Source organism: Solanum stenotomum, chromosome 5, assembly GCF_019186545.1.
Source record: "Solanum stenotomum isolate F172 chromosome 5, ASM1918654v1, whole genome shotgun sequence".
NCBI classification, from domain to species: Eukaryota; Viridiplantae; Streptophyta; class Magnoliopsida; order Solanales; family Solanaceae; genus Solanum; species Solanum stenotomum.
Window position 1 is genome coordinate 911850 of NC_064286.1, and position 16738 is coordinate 928587.

The 16738-nt window shown below is 34.2% G+C and overlaps 1 pseudogene across 1 annotated transcript; it reads left to right on the forward strand.

Moving 5' to 3' along the window:
* The first annotated feature begins 5840 nt into the window (after nt 1-5840).
* On the forward strand, nt 5841-15092 carry LOC125864969 (uncharacterized; annotated as a pseudogene). The gene is made up of 8 exons (XR_007446301.1): nt 5841-6430; nt 7616-7984; nt 8059-8318; nt 10566-10707; nt 11212-11583; nt 11723-11854; nt 12453-12581; nt 12686-15092. The product of XR_007446301.1 is annotated as an uncharacterized LOC125864969 (transcript).
* The last annotated feature ends 1646 nt before the right edge of the window (nt 15093-16738 follow it).

Here is a 16738-nt window from a genome sequence, read left to right on the forward strand (position 1 = left end):
CCCTTACCTCTTTCCGTCTATTTTTATTTGTCCAGTGTTTACCTCTCACTAGAACTGTATATCGATCCGTTCAACTTGATTTTAAAGATTATCGATTCGATTATCGAGTATAAACATACTACATTTTATTAAAAAACAATTAACACTTTATTTGGATGGTTATTATGTATTATTTCATGATGTATTGTATTATATTCCGTGGCAGAGCCATCTTATAGTTTGGGGTTCATCCGAACCTCCTTCGGCGGAAAATTATATTAGGAAAAATCCTTTTGGCCAGAATTTGGCTAGAAAATTTTTTAAAAAAATGTTATTTTACCTTTTTAAACATTTTTACTTTTTTAACTTTAATATATTTTAATTAAAAAATGAAAAACAAATCAGTTTAACTTTAAATAAAAAGAGTACTATAGACTTTTTAAATTTTTTGGCCAAATTTTCTGGTCATTTAGCATTACCCATTAAATTATATATACATAGTTAAAATAATTTTTTAGATATATATAATAGGTGTTGAACCCCCTTCGGTTACTTCGTGTGTCTATTTCTTCACATTTTGAACCCCTATTGAAAATTATGGCTCCGCCACTAATTGTATTGTATTATATTGTATCGTATCGTATTTTGGTGGGTGCACTTTGGGTCAACTCACATGGCTTGTACATATTTTTTGTATCGTGTCATATTGTATTGTATTGTTTTAATGAATACAATGTTTGGATAGACTGTATCGTTCTCTATCGTTGCATAATTTCACACATTCATAATTTGAATGATAAACCTATAAGAAAAGTAGGGTACATAGTAGCACTACTATGAATAGATAGGATAAAAGATGAAATATGATTATTAAATAATAAATAAGGACAAAATGAGAAGAAAATATTGAAGTAACGACGCGATCACACCAAATCGATTACATAAAATGGGTCTTTTCGTCATTACCTAACGATTGATTTAAACAATATGACATAATAGAATTTAAGTAACCATAAAAACAAACATTGTATTTAAACTAACAATATAATACAATACAACGGATAACAATCATCCAAACAAGGTGTAACATGTCGATTAATTGACTATTAGTTAATCGATTATTTATCTATATTAGGTTAACCATTAAGATTACACACAAAATAATTGTGTAACGAAAATTACTACTCCCTTCGTCCCATTTTATGTGGCACCATTTCCTTTTTGGTCAGTCTAAAAAAGAATGTCACATTTCCTTATATGGTAAGTATTTAAAGGTACAATTCCTCTTTTATTCTTGTTGGTCTCACTTAATCTTAAAATAATACTCTAATACATTTATGAGGAGAGAAAAATGAGTCTACTTTTTAAAGGGCAATTTGATAAACATTTCAAAGTCTTCATTTATTTCTTAAATTCCGTGTCCGGTCAAATATTGCCACATAAAATGGGACGGAGGGAGTAATAGACAAAGTGATAAAAAGGAATTTAAATAGAGTGGTCCAATAATTATTGGGTAATTTGCGTTTAAAAATCAATTTTCATTAAGTTGAATATGATTTAGGAAAAATTGTATAAAATAACAAACTACTAATTCAAATTAAATGATATAACCATAGCTTCATTTAATTCCAATCTGTAGCACACACTTGTCATTCGCCTCTCTCCCCAGAAATCTTGCTTGCCACTTCCCTCACCTCTCTCACTTTACAAACACAAATGTATAAATTGCGTTTGTGCTTGTATAAAGCGAGAGAAAACTGTATATACAAATGCAAATACATATATTTTCGTCCTATTCACTTAATAATTATACAAATATAGATCTTCTCCTACCAGTTCTCTTTTGTCTTTCTCTTTTTCTCACTTCATACAAACACAAATTATACAAATTACAATGTATAATTTGTGTTGTATAAAGAGAGAGATATTTGATATACAAATGTTTTATTTCGAATCAATTGTATACAAATTCAAATTTTATGCAGATATACAAACATAAAGAACATATACATATACAAATGCATTTTTATAGACATGGACGCCCTGATACTCCATAGCAAATATAAAATTTGTCATGGAGCACAATTATGCAAACTATAGCTATAACATATAAATATAATTTTTATGCTTGCTAAACCTAAAATTTACTCTATGATTTACTAGTGTATAATGTAAAGATATCACACATAAGCCTAACTCAACCCCAAAAGTTAGCTCATGAGGAGAGGTTTGTCCAAATCCACATACAAAGACCAATTTATCATCCCTCTACCGATGTGAGACTTCTTAATTTGAGCGTGAACACTTCTAAATGGGGGTCCAACATCGGTGAACAACAAATTGGGATGAACCTACACTTCTAAATGGGGGTCCAACATCGGTGAACAACAAATTGGGATGAACCTAGCTCTGATAACATGATGAAGTGCATGACTATCTTATTTAAAAGCTTAAGTTGTTAATTAGACAAAACACACTTTTATTATTTAATTATATTTTCAATATAGAATAAGTATTAACAATACAATGTACATAATATTAGGAAGATTAATTGCAAGTAGAAAAAGCATAACATTTGATATAAAAGAAATGAACTAATTTTGTATTATTTGAATTACTTGAGAAATAAAATATAATGAACCTAGAAGATATATCTTCAACTATTATGAGGTTATCAAGAAAAATTTTAAACCATTAAAAAATTGACTCGGTAAAAAATAAAATCAAAACCATAATTAAATTATAAAATCAATAATTTATGATCTAAAGAGATGAAATATTGTAATTGTGATACTTTTTAAAATTACATTTGCATTATATGTTCTTCACATTTGGTCACTATGACAACACTATTAGTCCAACTTGATGGCATATTAAAATTTTGTCTTTCGGAATTTATCATAAATTGAATTTAAAAATTGTGTGATGGATAATTATCTAGCACAACTTAGAGAGCACTTTTAATTCATTTTTTTTTTAACATTTATTTATTATTTAATTAACGTTTATATATTGTAACTTGAAAATATCATCTGCCTCGTCCAGGCACATTTGGTCATCTCTTTATTAACCTTCCAAGTTTTTTCTGAAAAAAATATTCATGCTCTTGTTTAATATATTTTCCTTTTAAAATTTTTTGACTAAACATTAAAATCAACCATTATTTTAAAATAATATTCACAAAAAAGGACTATCATTTATCTTATTTGAAGAATTTTCTATTTTTCCAAATTATGACAATATATTTAGTCTTTAAACACATGTTTTAGTCTTAAAAGACATACTATTTACCCTCCATATTTTTATGTTTTGTCTATTTTCAACTATATAAATCACAGAGTATCTTATGGAACATTTAAATAAGAGAAAAATCTAGTCAATGTTGTGAAAAATAGGTAACACATTTATGAATTTTCCATTTGAATTATTAGTCAATGTTAAAAATAATAAATAATGAAGAAAGAACATAACAATAAATAAATAAGTCAAACAATAATACTGTAGATTTTGGAGATGTGAATTTCAAGATCTAGCTTTAAATAATTTGCACTTTATGTAAAACAAGAGTAATAATTTTGAATTCAAAAATAAAAAACAAATGATTATTTTGCTAATTTTTTTCTCACAATTATCAAATGGTTGCAAGTACATGAAAATAATTTATAAGTAAATTATGATTATTTTAACTTTTAAAGAATATAAGTATCATTGTATTTATAGTCAAATAAATTTTATTTTAAAAGCTTTTAGATATTTTCAATCATAAATTTAGTGATTTATAATATTTTTATATAATTTTAAATACATATATTTTAGTTTGACAAAATTTTAAATAATTAATTAATATTACAATTAAATATTGTGTGATTATAGTTAGTGAATCACAAAAAAGTTGGTGATCGAAGCCTCAATAGATATTACCACCTTCTTTTTTTTTTTTTCCTTTTTTGCTAGAGAAAATAGTTAAAATAGAAATCTAATAAATCAAGGAAAAATTGCCAAATAATTTATTTACTATATCAAGTATTTTAGTCTATCATTTGTATGTTACATGACATTTATACTTTTGCCATTAAAAAAAGTTTTATATTTATTCTTATACCTAAGTGGGTGTTACTATAAAAGGCCATTCACCTAAAATAATTATTTTTTTTCAATTAAAAACATAATAGAAGATATTTACTCAAGTTACCCTCGCTTAAAATTACTTATTTTATTATTTTTTATTATTATTATTATTATAATATTTTATAGTAGCAAATTATTAGATATTAGGACAACATAAATATTATTATTGAGTTAGCCATACATATAGTCAATCTCTTTTGTGATCGTTTATTAATTCATAATTATTAATTAATTTTTTGATCATTTATCAACCTCATTTTTGATGGAAAATTATTTGTGCGAAAGGCTAAATAGCGGGAACATTATCTTATGAGTTATGATCAATCTTTTTTTTGTTTTTTACAAATTCATTACCTTAATTTCAAAATTATAGGTTGAAAAAGAACAAAGAAAACGAAGATCTTTTGATTAATTAAAGACTTATAAAAAATGCCTACACCAAATCTTCTCCTCAAACACAATCTAATGTAAACGGGCTTTTTAATTTTATTTTTCTGAAATATTTAGATGTCCGGTATTTACCTAACTCATTATAGAGTTTCGTTAACATGAAAGAAAAATATAAGATAATACAATGAGCGAAAATTAGACAAAATATTCACTAGGTCAAAATGTCTTACCTAAAATAACTCAATTATCACTTATTACACAAATAGCCATTTGGTCACTTTTCATTTTTAGCGAAATGTAATTTTTTTCGTTTTCGTTCTTCCGGCTATTAAAGGGCCTCCTTCCCTTCTTTCCTGCTTCTTTGTCCAGTTTTCAGTCAAGAATTTCATTGACGCTTCAATTATCAATTTTTGTCGAATTTCTTTGCTCGTCTTCATTAGTGTTCGATTCAACTTTTGTATCTATTTTTGCAGATTCATTTTAAATTGAAAAGGTTTTGCAGATCATTTTTTATTTTTATTTTAAATAAATAATAGATGTGTTCTCTTTTACCGTGCATTTTGGGAGATCGAATGGATTTGAGCATGTTACTTGTTCAAAGCAACACCTGGTTGAAGTATACCTCGACAATCATTGTTAAGTCTTTTCAGTCAAGTTTCAGATTTTGGGTCGACATAAACAAGCTTCATTTTGAGTTAATATTAATTAAAAAAATTGAGAACATTGGAGGAGCTCATATATGGAGTTTTGAAGCAGATTGAGGTATTTTTTTTTTGGCTAATTCACAACAATAATCATTTTATTCAGCTATCTTTGATCGAAGAATATGAAAGCATATACATTTCTGATACATAGTCATACAACATACATACACAGTTCAACACTATATACACAATATCAATACATCACATATACATGCCGCCATTTTTACTGAGTTTTTTTTCCATCACTTGTACGGTTACATCAGAAAGTCATATATTAACTGCATTAAAAAAACACCTCAGACTATGACCTTATGACCAATAAAGTAGATTGAGCACTGTGCAATCTCAGATTCAAAACCTAATCGAGAAAAACACTATTTCTTTTCATCAATTCTAATCATGGCGGATTTCAGTGTTAGAAACTGTCTGAACACCATAATTATATAAAAAAACACTATATATATACACATCAATTGCATTAATTAAAATATAACGGAAGATAAAATTAACTTTTTTTCTCATATACACATGAAAATTAAATTTGTTATGATGAGATATAATTAAATTTTGGACATTTTCCTATCAAACAATAAATCCATGGAAATTTGCAATGTTAACCCTTGCAAAAAAGCCAAGGTGTTGGTTTCTCCCTAAAATCTTCTCTCTCTGTAAAATTTGTACGTACATAAATACAGATACACATTGCACCAAATCTCATCAGCGAAAACCTCTATCCTCCATTTCGCCCCCCTTTTTCCCCCTTTTTTCTATCTAAATTCTCGATTTTCTTCGATCCTTCGTCTTCGATTGTCACTGTTAGATTCTCAGTAGACCTTTAATCCCATGTTTATACGGTTTTAATCGGATTCATATGATTAATATTTGTATTTATTGGTAAGAACGTATCGAAATTTCGATCTATGATTATTGGGGGAAGAATCGATTGATTGTTAGGTTGAAATTCAGTGAATTGATTTAATTGGATTTCGGTGAAAATTTTCTGAATCGAATCGGACGGCGGAGATTTGAGGAGAGGGATGGGTAGATAGATAGGTGAAAGTTGAATCGGTTTAAGAGATTGATAAGCGAAAATGCCAGGGTTAGCGCAGAGAAATGATGAGCAAAATGATAATGAAACGGCGGTGTTTAATGCTTCTAGTAAATCGATTTCGAGTAATGGGTTTTGGTCAAAGCATCGCGAGGATATAAGCTACAACCAGCTTCAGAAGGTAGTGATTGAATTTTAATTGGTAACTTGTGAATATTTTTGCTGTATTTTTTTTTTTTGCTGAGTTTTGATGTGTTTTCTGGAATTCTAAGTGATATGCAGATGGTTTTTTGATTGAACAATGCAATTGTCAGTAAATGGGGTTGAACTGGTTAGGTATCTGCTTGTTTGTTAGTAGGTTTTACATCTTAATGAATTACTGTTTGTTGCGAATGGAGTTAGGATGTTAATTTTATTTATATAGTGTATTTGGTGTAGTTGAAGAATATATTAAAGTAGTAGTAGTAGGTAAAATGTTATTTTGGTAGAGAAGGATTACATCAGTGTGTAAATTTTGAATTGTTTAATGAAATGTGAAAGTTGTGTAAAAATGAAACAGCTTCGATCAAATGTCAAATGTTCCAAAATGGAAAGAATGTCACCGTTATATAAGCTGGATGCAATAAAAAGATAGGGGGTTCTTCGAATTAATTACTTTCTATAGTTTTGGATACCATTAGTATATTACACTGATTCTGTCTCAGATAGGCTTTCATGAAAGTGCTGTTTATTACATACCAATCTGCAATAGGTGTAGTTCTCACTTGAAATTATTTTTTAACATTGATTAACTATGAGCCGCCCTAATAACTTCTTGCGAAACTTCCTTGTTTCTCTTTCCCCTCTTACTTGATTAGTTCTGGTTGATGCGTGCTCCAAAAATCGTTATAATTCTAAGTGTGATTAGTCAGGATGCAACCCTGGGACATTTATAGAGATGCCCATCTATGAATCAAGTGCTATGTAGTATTTTGTTGGGATAGGTTGGTTACCTTAAGCCCCTAGGGTTTTGGTTTAGTGGTGAGGATGCAGCATGAGATGTGTGGATTGAGCGCGCATCACGAGTTTAAGCCTTGCTGTTGACACAGAGTTGGTATTTAAGTGGAGCAGAGTAGAGGGGAGGGTCTATACTTCCCCAAGTTCCGAACACGTGAGAACAATTGGAGTTGGGTCAGTTAATTAATGACTCACAGGGGAATTATCGGTTTTTAAAGGAAAACAACTTGGCTACCTTAAACTTCATCCTTTTATTGGGACATATCTTGATTTTTCTTTTACTTCAGTTTTAGTTGCTTTAATATCAAATGGGAATATCGTTTGGTTATAATATCTGTTATATGTTAAAGGTCTCTTGGTTGTATTGTAGTTCTGGAATGAGCTATCACCTCAAGCTCGGCAGAATCTTCTAAAGATTGACAAACAAACTCTCTTTGAGCAAGCTCGTAAGAACATGTACTGTTCTAGATGCAATGGATTACTGCTCGAAGGTTTTTTCCAAATTGTCATGTATGGGAAGTCATTGCAGCATGAGGATGCAGGTGCTCACCGTCCTTGCAGCAGAGTAGGGACATTGAAGGATCAATGTGATGGAGAGTTGCGTGCAACAACAGGGTCTGAGTATGATGTTCAAGATCCATCTGTCCATCCTTGGGGAGGTCTAACCACAACACGAGATGGGATGCTTACCTTGTTGGATTGTTATCTATATACCAAATCCCTGAAGGGACTTCAAAATGTAAATTTATTTTACTCATAAATATCTTTTCCTTGTTTTCATCATTTGTTTTTTGACCTTCCCCTTTGAATCAGGTGTTTGACAGTTCACGTGGAAGGGAACGAGAGAGAGAACTACTTTATCCTGATGCTTGTGGTGGAGGTGCTAGGGGTTGGATAAGCCAAGGGATGGCAACTTATGGCAGAGGGCATGGAACAAGAGAAACATGTGCTCTTCATACTACCAGACTCTCTGTAGACACATTGGTAGACTTCTGGACTGCCCTGGGGGAAGAGACACGACAGTCTCTTCTGAAAATGAAGGAAGAGGACTTTATCGAAAGGCTCATGTACCGGTGCGTATAAGGCCCTTTCTTCAGCTTGCTGTCCTTTAATAACTTACTATTATCCTCTTTGTTTGTCTTATCCATTAATATTATTCCAACATTAAATGTGCTGAATTGACAATTGTTATTAACTCTGGAATTGCAAGTTTAATTGAGGGGTTCAATTATTTTGTAGTCTCATCCTATGAAAAACAATGTTCTGTAGATCAGATGGCTTCCGGATTTGTACTGTTCAAAATCTGATCTTAGCACTTGTCTTCTTTAAGTTAATACATCGTATGGACTGACTGGAAGACCATGTCCAAATTGAAATCTAGATATAGTGGAGTTTCCCTTGAGTTATAAGTTATCTTAAAAGGTGAATGACTAACATTAAACGTAGAGACAACAACATAGCTAGTGAAATCCTACAAATTGGGGGGTGGGGGGTGGGGGGTGGGGGGTGGAGGTATTAAACATAGACAAGTTTATTAGAAAGATCAATTTCACTTGCTTGAAAGGGATAGATATCGCACTCCAGTCATCAATAGCACGTGGAGTCTTTTCTCCTGATAATGTGTACCAGATTAGAGAATTTCAAAGCTGGAATAAGGTAGCTCCAGTAAAATTCAGGTTGTGGGATTTTTTCAGCATAGGCTACCTAGGTTAAAGAATGCACTCCATTTCGAGTATGTTCAGGGTGATATTTGCAGTTCTGCCGCCATGAGTGTCTGAAATGTAAGGCTCCACCTTTTCTAATCATTTCCTTATCAAAGTGAATGCTGTCTGCATATTTTGAATTTTGTACCGCTATTTTTGGAGTAATAAATTAGAAAAATCAGTTGTAAGGCTGTCTAAGTTTATGCTTATTAAGGACTTTCTTCTTGGCACAGGAAGCTCTTCTAGTGACTAACTTAATGATAGTTTGTTCCAATTACATATGGTGAAGGACCTCTGGCACAATAATTAGCATTCCATCAAGTTTCTTATGTGCACTACATCTTGTCTTGCTTGGAGCTTGTTTATTTTCTGTCCATAATTTGGGAATATAACCAGATAAAATAAAAGGATGACACCAGACCCCTCCCTTTTAATTGTTGAGGCCTGGGAGTATATAGTAGTGTTTTATTAGCTTCCCAAGTTAAAGGATAAATGCATTTGGCAGCTAAATATGCTTTCATTTGCTTGGTGCCTGTGGGTAAATGTCCGGATCTTCAATTTTCATGAGCCCACATATATTAATTTGCCATGGGTTCAATTTTAGTATAAAGTTCAGTGGTACCAGATACCTTGCCTTCGCTCTGTCTGTGTTATTTTGGTTTGGAGAAATAATGACATCATACATGAGGTCATGGGAAGGTTCAGGAATCTGCCAATTCGTGAGTGTTGTGTCATTGCCAGTTGATCTTTTTGTTACTGTAGGTGTTTGGTAGCGTATGTTCTTTGCAATTGGGTTTCAGGAATGGATAAGATTATTTTACGCTGTGATAGAACTACATCTTATTGGTGACAATGAAGAGTGGTGGAAAAAGTTTGTAGATATATATCGTGGTACCATTGTTGGAAAATAAGTTTCTTTGGACTTAATCGTCATGGTTCAAAAAGTTAGATTGACATGGTCTAGAAGCTGCTAGACTAATGGTGTAATGTGCAAAAGCTAAACTGTTTCTGTTTCTGACCTGAAGCATCATCTAATCAATGTTGGCCTTTTTAATAATAGACAACGTTTTACCCTTCGGGATGGCCCAGTGGTTTGAGCTTGGGACTTCCATGTTGGAGGTCTCAAGTTCGAAACCCCTTGCCAGTGAAAGCAAGGGGTTTGCCTTCTGGGTCGAGCTCGTCGCACCGGGCTTGCCTAGTGCGGGTTACCTCTCCTATGTGGTTTGCGAGCTATTGCATAGGAGCGGGGGTTTTACCCTGTGCGCACCCAAAGGATAGCGGTTGCGGGCTTCCCTTGTCATAAAAAAATAAAAATAAATAAATAATAGACAACGTTTTCTTTAAGGAACTTAATATCAGCAATGCTATGAGCATTTGGTTCTACCTTTTACCGTACTGGAAGTTGAAGTTCAGGTTATGATGTGGTTTGATGTTAGGAAAAATCTAGACTAGAAATCTTTATATTTGCCTGCTCTATGTTAGCAAAGTTAATATCCAGTTTGCAGTTGTCATTTGGCTTCCCTGTTTTATGAATGAAATCTGTTCTAATATCTCTAATGTACTTAAAGGCAATTCCATCAGATGACTAACTTACTGTGAGTTTGTTGCTTGCCACAGGTTTGATAGCAAGAGATTTTGTAGAGATTGTAGAAGGAATGTTATCCGTGAATTCAAGGAGCTGAAGGAGTTGAAACGCATGCGCAGAGAACCTCATTGCAGTATTTGGTTTTGTGTTGCTGATGCAGCATTCCAGTATGAGGTGTGATCAATTCTTCATGTTCATCTCTTTCATTGTTCATGTGGTGTGCAAAGTATGAAGTGGAAGCAAGCTAGTTTGTGCCTAATTTCATTTTTCCATGGATATCTTATAGGGAACTGATATTTTCCTTTTTTTAAATACCATTTTAATTTTTGGATTTTACAAACTTTATCCCTTTCTTCTACCCTTCTAGTTTTTAGTTTCATGGATTATTAGTAAATTGTTCCCATTTTGGTCAATGGTCTTTTCTGCATATCATTTCATTGATGGCATTTCAGTTGTGTTAAAAGGACTTGAGAGTGAATCAGTGGCCCCAACTTCCCCCTTCCACTACACCATCCCAACTACCCACCAAATGTGGAATTAAAGGAGAGCAAACATGGAGACCTAAGATACTAATGCTACTGACAAAAAATGCTACCACTCCTAGAACTTAGTGCAGATAAAGTGAAAGAGGCTGTTATTTGCACCTAGATTAATGCCATTTTACTCTCTTGTGTTCAGGTTTCTCACGACACAATTGTAGCTGACTGGCATCAGGCGTTCATTGATACCTTTGGGACATATCATCACTTTGAATGGGCAGTTGGAACTGGAGAAGGAAAATGTGATATATTGGACTATGAAAATGTTGGCTTGAGTGGAAGAGTGCAAGTCAGTGGTCTAGACTTGAGCGGTTTCAATGCCTGCTATATCACTCTACGGGCATGGAAACTGGATGGCAGATGTACTGAACTTTCTGTCAAAGCACATGCATTGAAGGGGCAACAATGTGTACATTGCAGGCTTGTGGTTGGGGATGGTTTTGTTACAATAACAAGAGGGGAAAGCATTAGGAGGTTCTTTGAGCATGCTGAAGAGGCTGAAGAAGAAGAGGTAGTCAAATTTGTTAGGCTTATTAACTATGCCTCTGTCTCCACTATGATTGTGTCTATAGTTGCTTCTTTGGATGGTATGGTATTCTTTATGTCAGAACTTCTCACCTTATGGATTTTGCTTGATGTTCTCTTTTCAGGATGAGGATTCCATGGACAAGGATGGAAATGAACTAGATGGTGAATGCTCGCGTCCTCAAAAACATGCCAAGAGTCCTGAACTTGCTCGGGAATTTCTTCTAGATGCTGCAACTGTAATTTTTAAGGAGCAGGCAAGTCTCTCCTTTGCTTCTTTTGTCATTAATCAAGTGCCTTAGTCAACTGTCAAGCTGCTCTTAGAGCGGTTCTACTTTGATCCTTTTTACTCTTCAGTTTATTTACTTGGTTATAATTATTAATAAAATACTGATTTGCTTTGTTAAATGCCTCTTAAGCAATAGAGAGGTTTATAGTCTGCTTTGCTTGGGATTCTAGTTACTTCCTTCCTGACAATCTTTTTTGCCTGTATGCTGCCTAGTTAAGTAACAGAAATAACTTTAATCATATAGCTACATGACTCTGTAAGTAGTATTTCTAGCTACTTCCTTCCTGACAATCTTTGTTTTTCTGTGGTATTTCTAAAAGTTGGGAGATTTAAAACAATGTAACGTAGTAGCTTTATCTTTTTAATGTCCTATGCTTAGTCGTTTCAAGTCTGGTTCTTCATTCCTTCTGTGATGGGGATTTGCTCTGATACACTCTAAAATTACATGAATCTGCCTTGAAAAGTTGAGGTCTCCGTTTCTTGGACCAAGACTTTCTTAGACAATTGATTTCATCTTTTGGTCATTGTAGTGCTTGGAAGTGTTTTGACACTGAAATTATTTGCAGGTTGAAAAAGCTTTTAGAGAAGGAACTGCACGGCAAAATGCACATAGCATATTTGTATGCCTTGCATTGAAGTTGCTGGAGGAGCGCATTCATGTTGCCTGCAAGGAGATTGTTACTTTAGAAAAGCAGGTATTAGTAGTTATAATTCTGGTGTAGGAAGTTCTACTTGTGAGATTATTATACCGTTTCCAATTTTCAGAGGCATATTTCTAAATCTTTGATAATCTGTGCAGATGAAACTTCTCGAGGAAGAAGAGAAGGAAAAACGTGAAGAAGAAGAACGCAAGGAGAGGAGGAGGATAAAAGAAAAGGAAAAGAAGCTGCGGAGGAAGGAGAGATTAAGAGAAAAAGAAAAGGATAGAGAGAAGAAAAGTTGCGACTCAAACCAAAGTAATTTTACCCCTGATGATGTTTCAAAGGAGGAATTATCACCTAACGTTGATGAGGAATTATCACCTAACGTTGATGAGGAATCTAATCTGATGGGCTATACAGACTCGGTAAGTGAAGCTGGGGAAGTTAATTTATCCTGCCCTTTATCGCCGAATGATGAAGATGATCTACTTTTGGATGGATATAATCACCCAAGTATGCAAATCAACTCCGATGATTATTTTGAGGAATTCAATATGAACGAGGGGAATGGCTCATTTCCAGCTGACTATATGAGACATTCTGGGAGGTTGAAATTTCGAAAAGAATTTGAACCAGATTCAAGCCTGAAATGGTTTGATGGACGTCGATTTGCTGTTTCAGGCAGTGGAGGTGCGGCAAGTAAGTATGAGCCAAGACATCGCTGTGATAACTTTGAAGCTTCAAGGAGTACCAACAGGTTAAATAAGCCATTAAGAAGTAATGCTGCAAAATCCAGCATGAAAGATGGTGCCTCTAAGTTTGCTGAAAAGTTGAATTGTTCCAATATCAGGAAGTATGACCGATATGAATCCTCAGATTGCAGCTGTAACCAACACAGTGACGACAGAGCTAAGTTGTACCCAAACATGGCCAGAGGAATCGGGAACAACAAACCTGTGAGTAAGTTAGGATGCGAATCAGATATCTCCAAGCCCTACTATGGAACCAAATATAATCAGGTTGAATATGCGCGTGAAAATTGTGCAAGACCCAAAAGCAAAATGGCTATACGTAATAATCTGTCTAGCAGAGATTCATCTGTTATTAAAGGTATGGGAACCAATGGAATTGCGAAAGAAATATCCAAGGAGCAGCTCTGACTCTGATGTTACCTTGAGATCTTCAACTTTCCAGATTGAGAGCACTGGAATTGATAAGCATCCCGAGCCTTCTATTTCTAATAATTTGGGAGTATCCAGTTCTCTTCAGTTAAATGAAGAAAAGGACATACAAGAATTAAGAAAGTCTAGTTCTGAAACTAAAAGCAACTGTGCAAGTGGTTTTCACTTGGAAGATAAATCACTTTGTTATGTGAAAGAAGTGGCTGAAGATGAAGTTGATTCTTGTCTGATGCCGAGGTCTTCCTCTCAGAGGACTTTGGGTTTATCACAAAGCAGCTCTTCTAATTCTGATAATTGCTCATCCTGCCTTAGTGAGGGAGACAGTGCTACATCCTTTTCAAATCCACATAATTCAGAATCATCATCGACGTCAGATTCAGAAGATTGCAGCAAAAACTCTGAAGGAAGAGAAACTTCTGAAGTTATGCAGAATGCTTTTGCTGAATGCTACGAAGTTGCACAAGAAAAAAGAACTGCTACTGCTAGAGGTGAGGATGTCAGTTCCCTGACACCAAATTCTGTAGGAACTCCTGTGGGAAGTTTCCCGAACACAGCTGCTTCAACAAATGCAAATGTGAATGGGACTCTTGGCATGCGACCTCAATCCTTGCGTCCACCAGTTCACAGTCAAGGCACACACTTCCCAAGGTTTCAAGTTCCTGCAATGGACTATTATTATCAAACTCCACCTTCTTGGGCGACTGCTCCTGTAAATGGGTTCATGCCATTTCCTCATCCAAACCATTATGTATTTGCTACTCCATTTTCATATGGTTTAAATGCGAATGCCCATTTCATGCAGCATGGTGCCCTGCAGCATCTGATCCCTCCACCCATTAACCATGGCCACTTGCCTGTTTTTCAATCAGTTACTCCAACCAGTGACAGATGCATCAAGGAAAATGCCAGGGTTTCAACAGTTGGTAGGTTAAAGGATCCCCATCAGGAGGCTAATGTCCAAAGGATGGCTCCAGTAGGACAGCACACAATGGAGAAATCAACGACTGCTGGATCCGGTGAAACTGAGGAGTCTAGAAATTCAGGCTTCTCTCTTTTCTCTTTCACACCCGATCCTTTTTCTTTAAAAGAAGGGATGGTGAGGAACTTATCTTCAAATTTGACAACCAATCACATTGCGGATGAAAGTGGCTGCAATAAGAAAGAACCCATTGAAGAGTACAATCCATTTGCAAATCGAATTGAGTTTCCCTTTTCTGATATAGTTAGATAGAGAAGGTGGCTGCCTGCCTGAGATTTCAGTTTCTATCCTCTGCTGAGTGATGGAAGTTTGAGAACTTGTAATTTTGGTGCACAATAATCCACCTCAGGATTTTTTATTTTTTTTACCTTGTCATGACTTCCTTTATATGGTTTGATTTGCTTTGAGATTTTAAATTGTCTTTTTTTTTCCTGATGCACGGAGAGTAAAAATTGAGTTGAGAGGATGTCATATATTTCAAGTTTTCTTGATGCAATGAGTATTTGTCTTTGCAGACTATTGTGGTTATTGGTTGGCAAGAGCAAGATATCCCTTGTATGTAGAATCACAAAACCATGGATCATGTTATTCAGTTCTTATGAAAAGAAAAGATTGCCTAGATTGGTTATTGTTTGTTTGCTTGGAATCTGACCGCTCTTTCATTTGTTTAGGATTAAGTTTGGTCATTGTCCAACTATTTCAGGGACGTATTATGTATTCTGCAAATCATTGAGCAGTGAAAGTCTATACTCTTTGGAGAACATCAACAAGTCGTAGCATTTCACTTGGAAAATGTTACAAGTTTTGTGAGTAGAAAAAGATATAAGCTTGTATTTTTCGTATCCACAAGTTATGCGAAGGATTGGGTATTTCATTTACAACGAGAGCAACATAAAATCTTTGGATAATGAATCTCAGAAGCGGGGTGCAGCTAGGAGTGGAGGCTGCCCAGAGAAACTTACTAGTCATTTCCACCCATTGTTGAGGCTTGGTAAACTAGTGTTTATACCCGTACTGTAGATGTCGCAGGTGTAACGCGGTGACGTAGAATCCGAAGTCACATTACTTTCTGAGCAGTGAATCTAAGAAAATTGCACTGGATGTGATTGAACTTTGAAATATTATGCTGTTTTTTCCTATCCTGCAGTTGAAATTGAAGCTATACCTTAGTAACAGCGGTGAGGAGTTAGACTCCAGAATAATGCAAGTTCCTTTTGTAAAAATGTGTTTGAACATTTCGAACTAGGAGAATAATAACCAAGATCATACTTTCCTTCATAATATAAAGTGTAGGTTCATAAATATTATCAAGACAAGATACTGAAGGAGGAATTAGAGGGACGAAGGATCCAGATTTTTACTTATATTTGACATCTGATCTGTAGATGTATTTTCAATTTCTTTATGGTGCCATTTGGTTGTAGTAGAAATTATTCTAAAAAAACATCAAGACGTCATTTGTGTGAAACTGGAAGGGAAATACTTTGTTAAAAGTTGGAGAGAATGTCTGGACTGATCTTTGAGTACTTGGCAAGCAATTGGAAAATTCCAGAAAGCAACAATTACTTTTCCTTTTTTTCTTCTTTATAGTGTCTGCCATTGCAAGAAAGCATATAAGTTTGAGTGAAGGAAGATATGGAATCAGATGTTCACTACTTTAATATGTTAGCTAATCAATACTCTCACTTTAAAGATACTATTTTGACAACTTATAAATCTCTGTGAATTTGTTGCTAGGAATAACACAATCAAACTCTCCATTGCCTCTCTTAAGCTTTCATTTTCATACCGAATTCTCCAACATTGCTACTCTTTGATTTTCATACCAAATTCTCCATTTCCGCTTTCTGATCTTTCATTTTCATACCAAATTCTCTATTTCCACTCTCTGATCTTTTGTTTTCATACCAAATTCTTCACATTGATTTTCATACCAAATTCTCCATCTCTGCTCTCTCATATTTCATTTTCATACCAAATTACATTGCTGCTCTTTTAGCTTTCATTTCCATACCAAATTCCCCAATTCTGCTCTCTGATATTTCATTTTC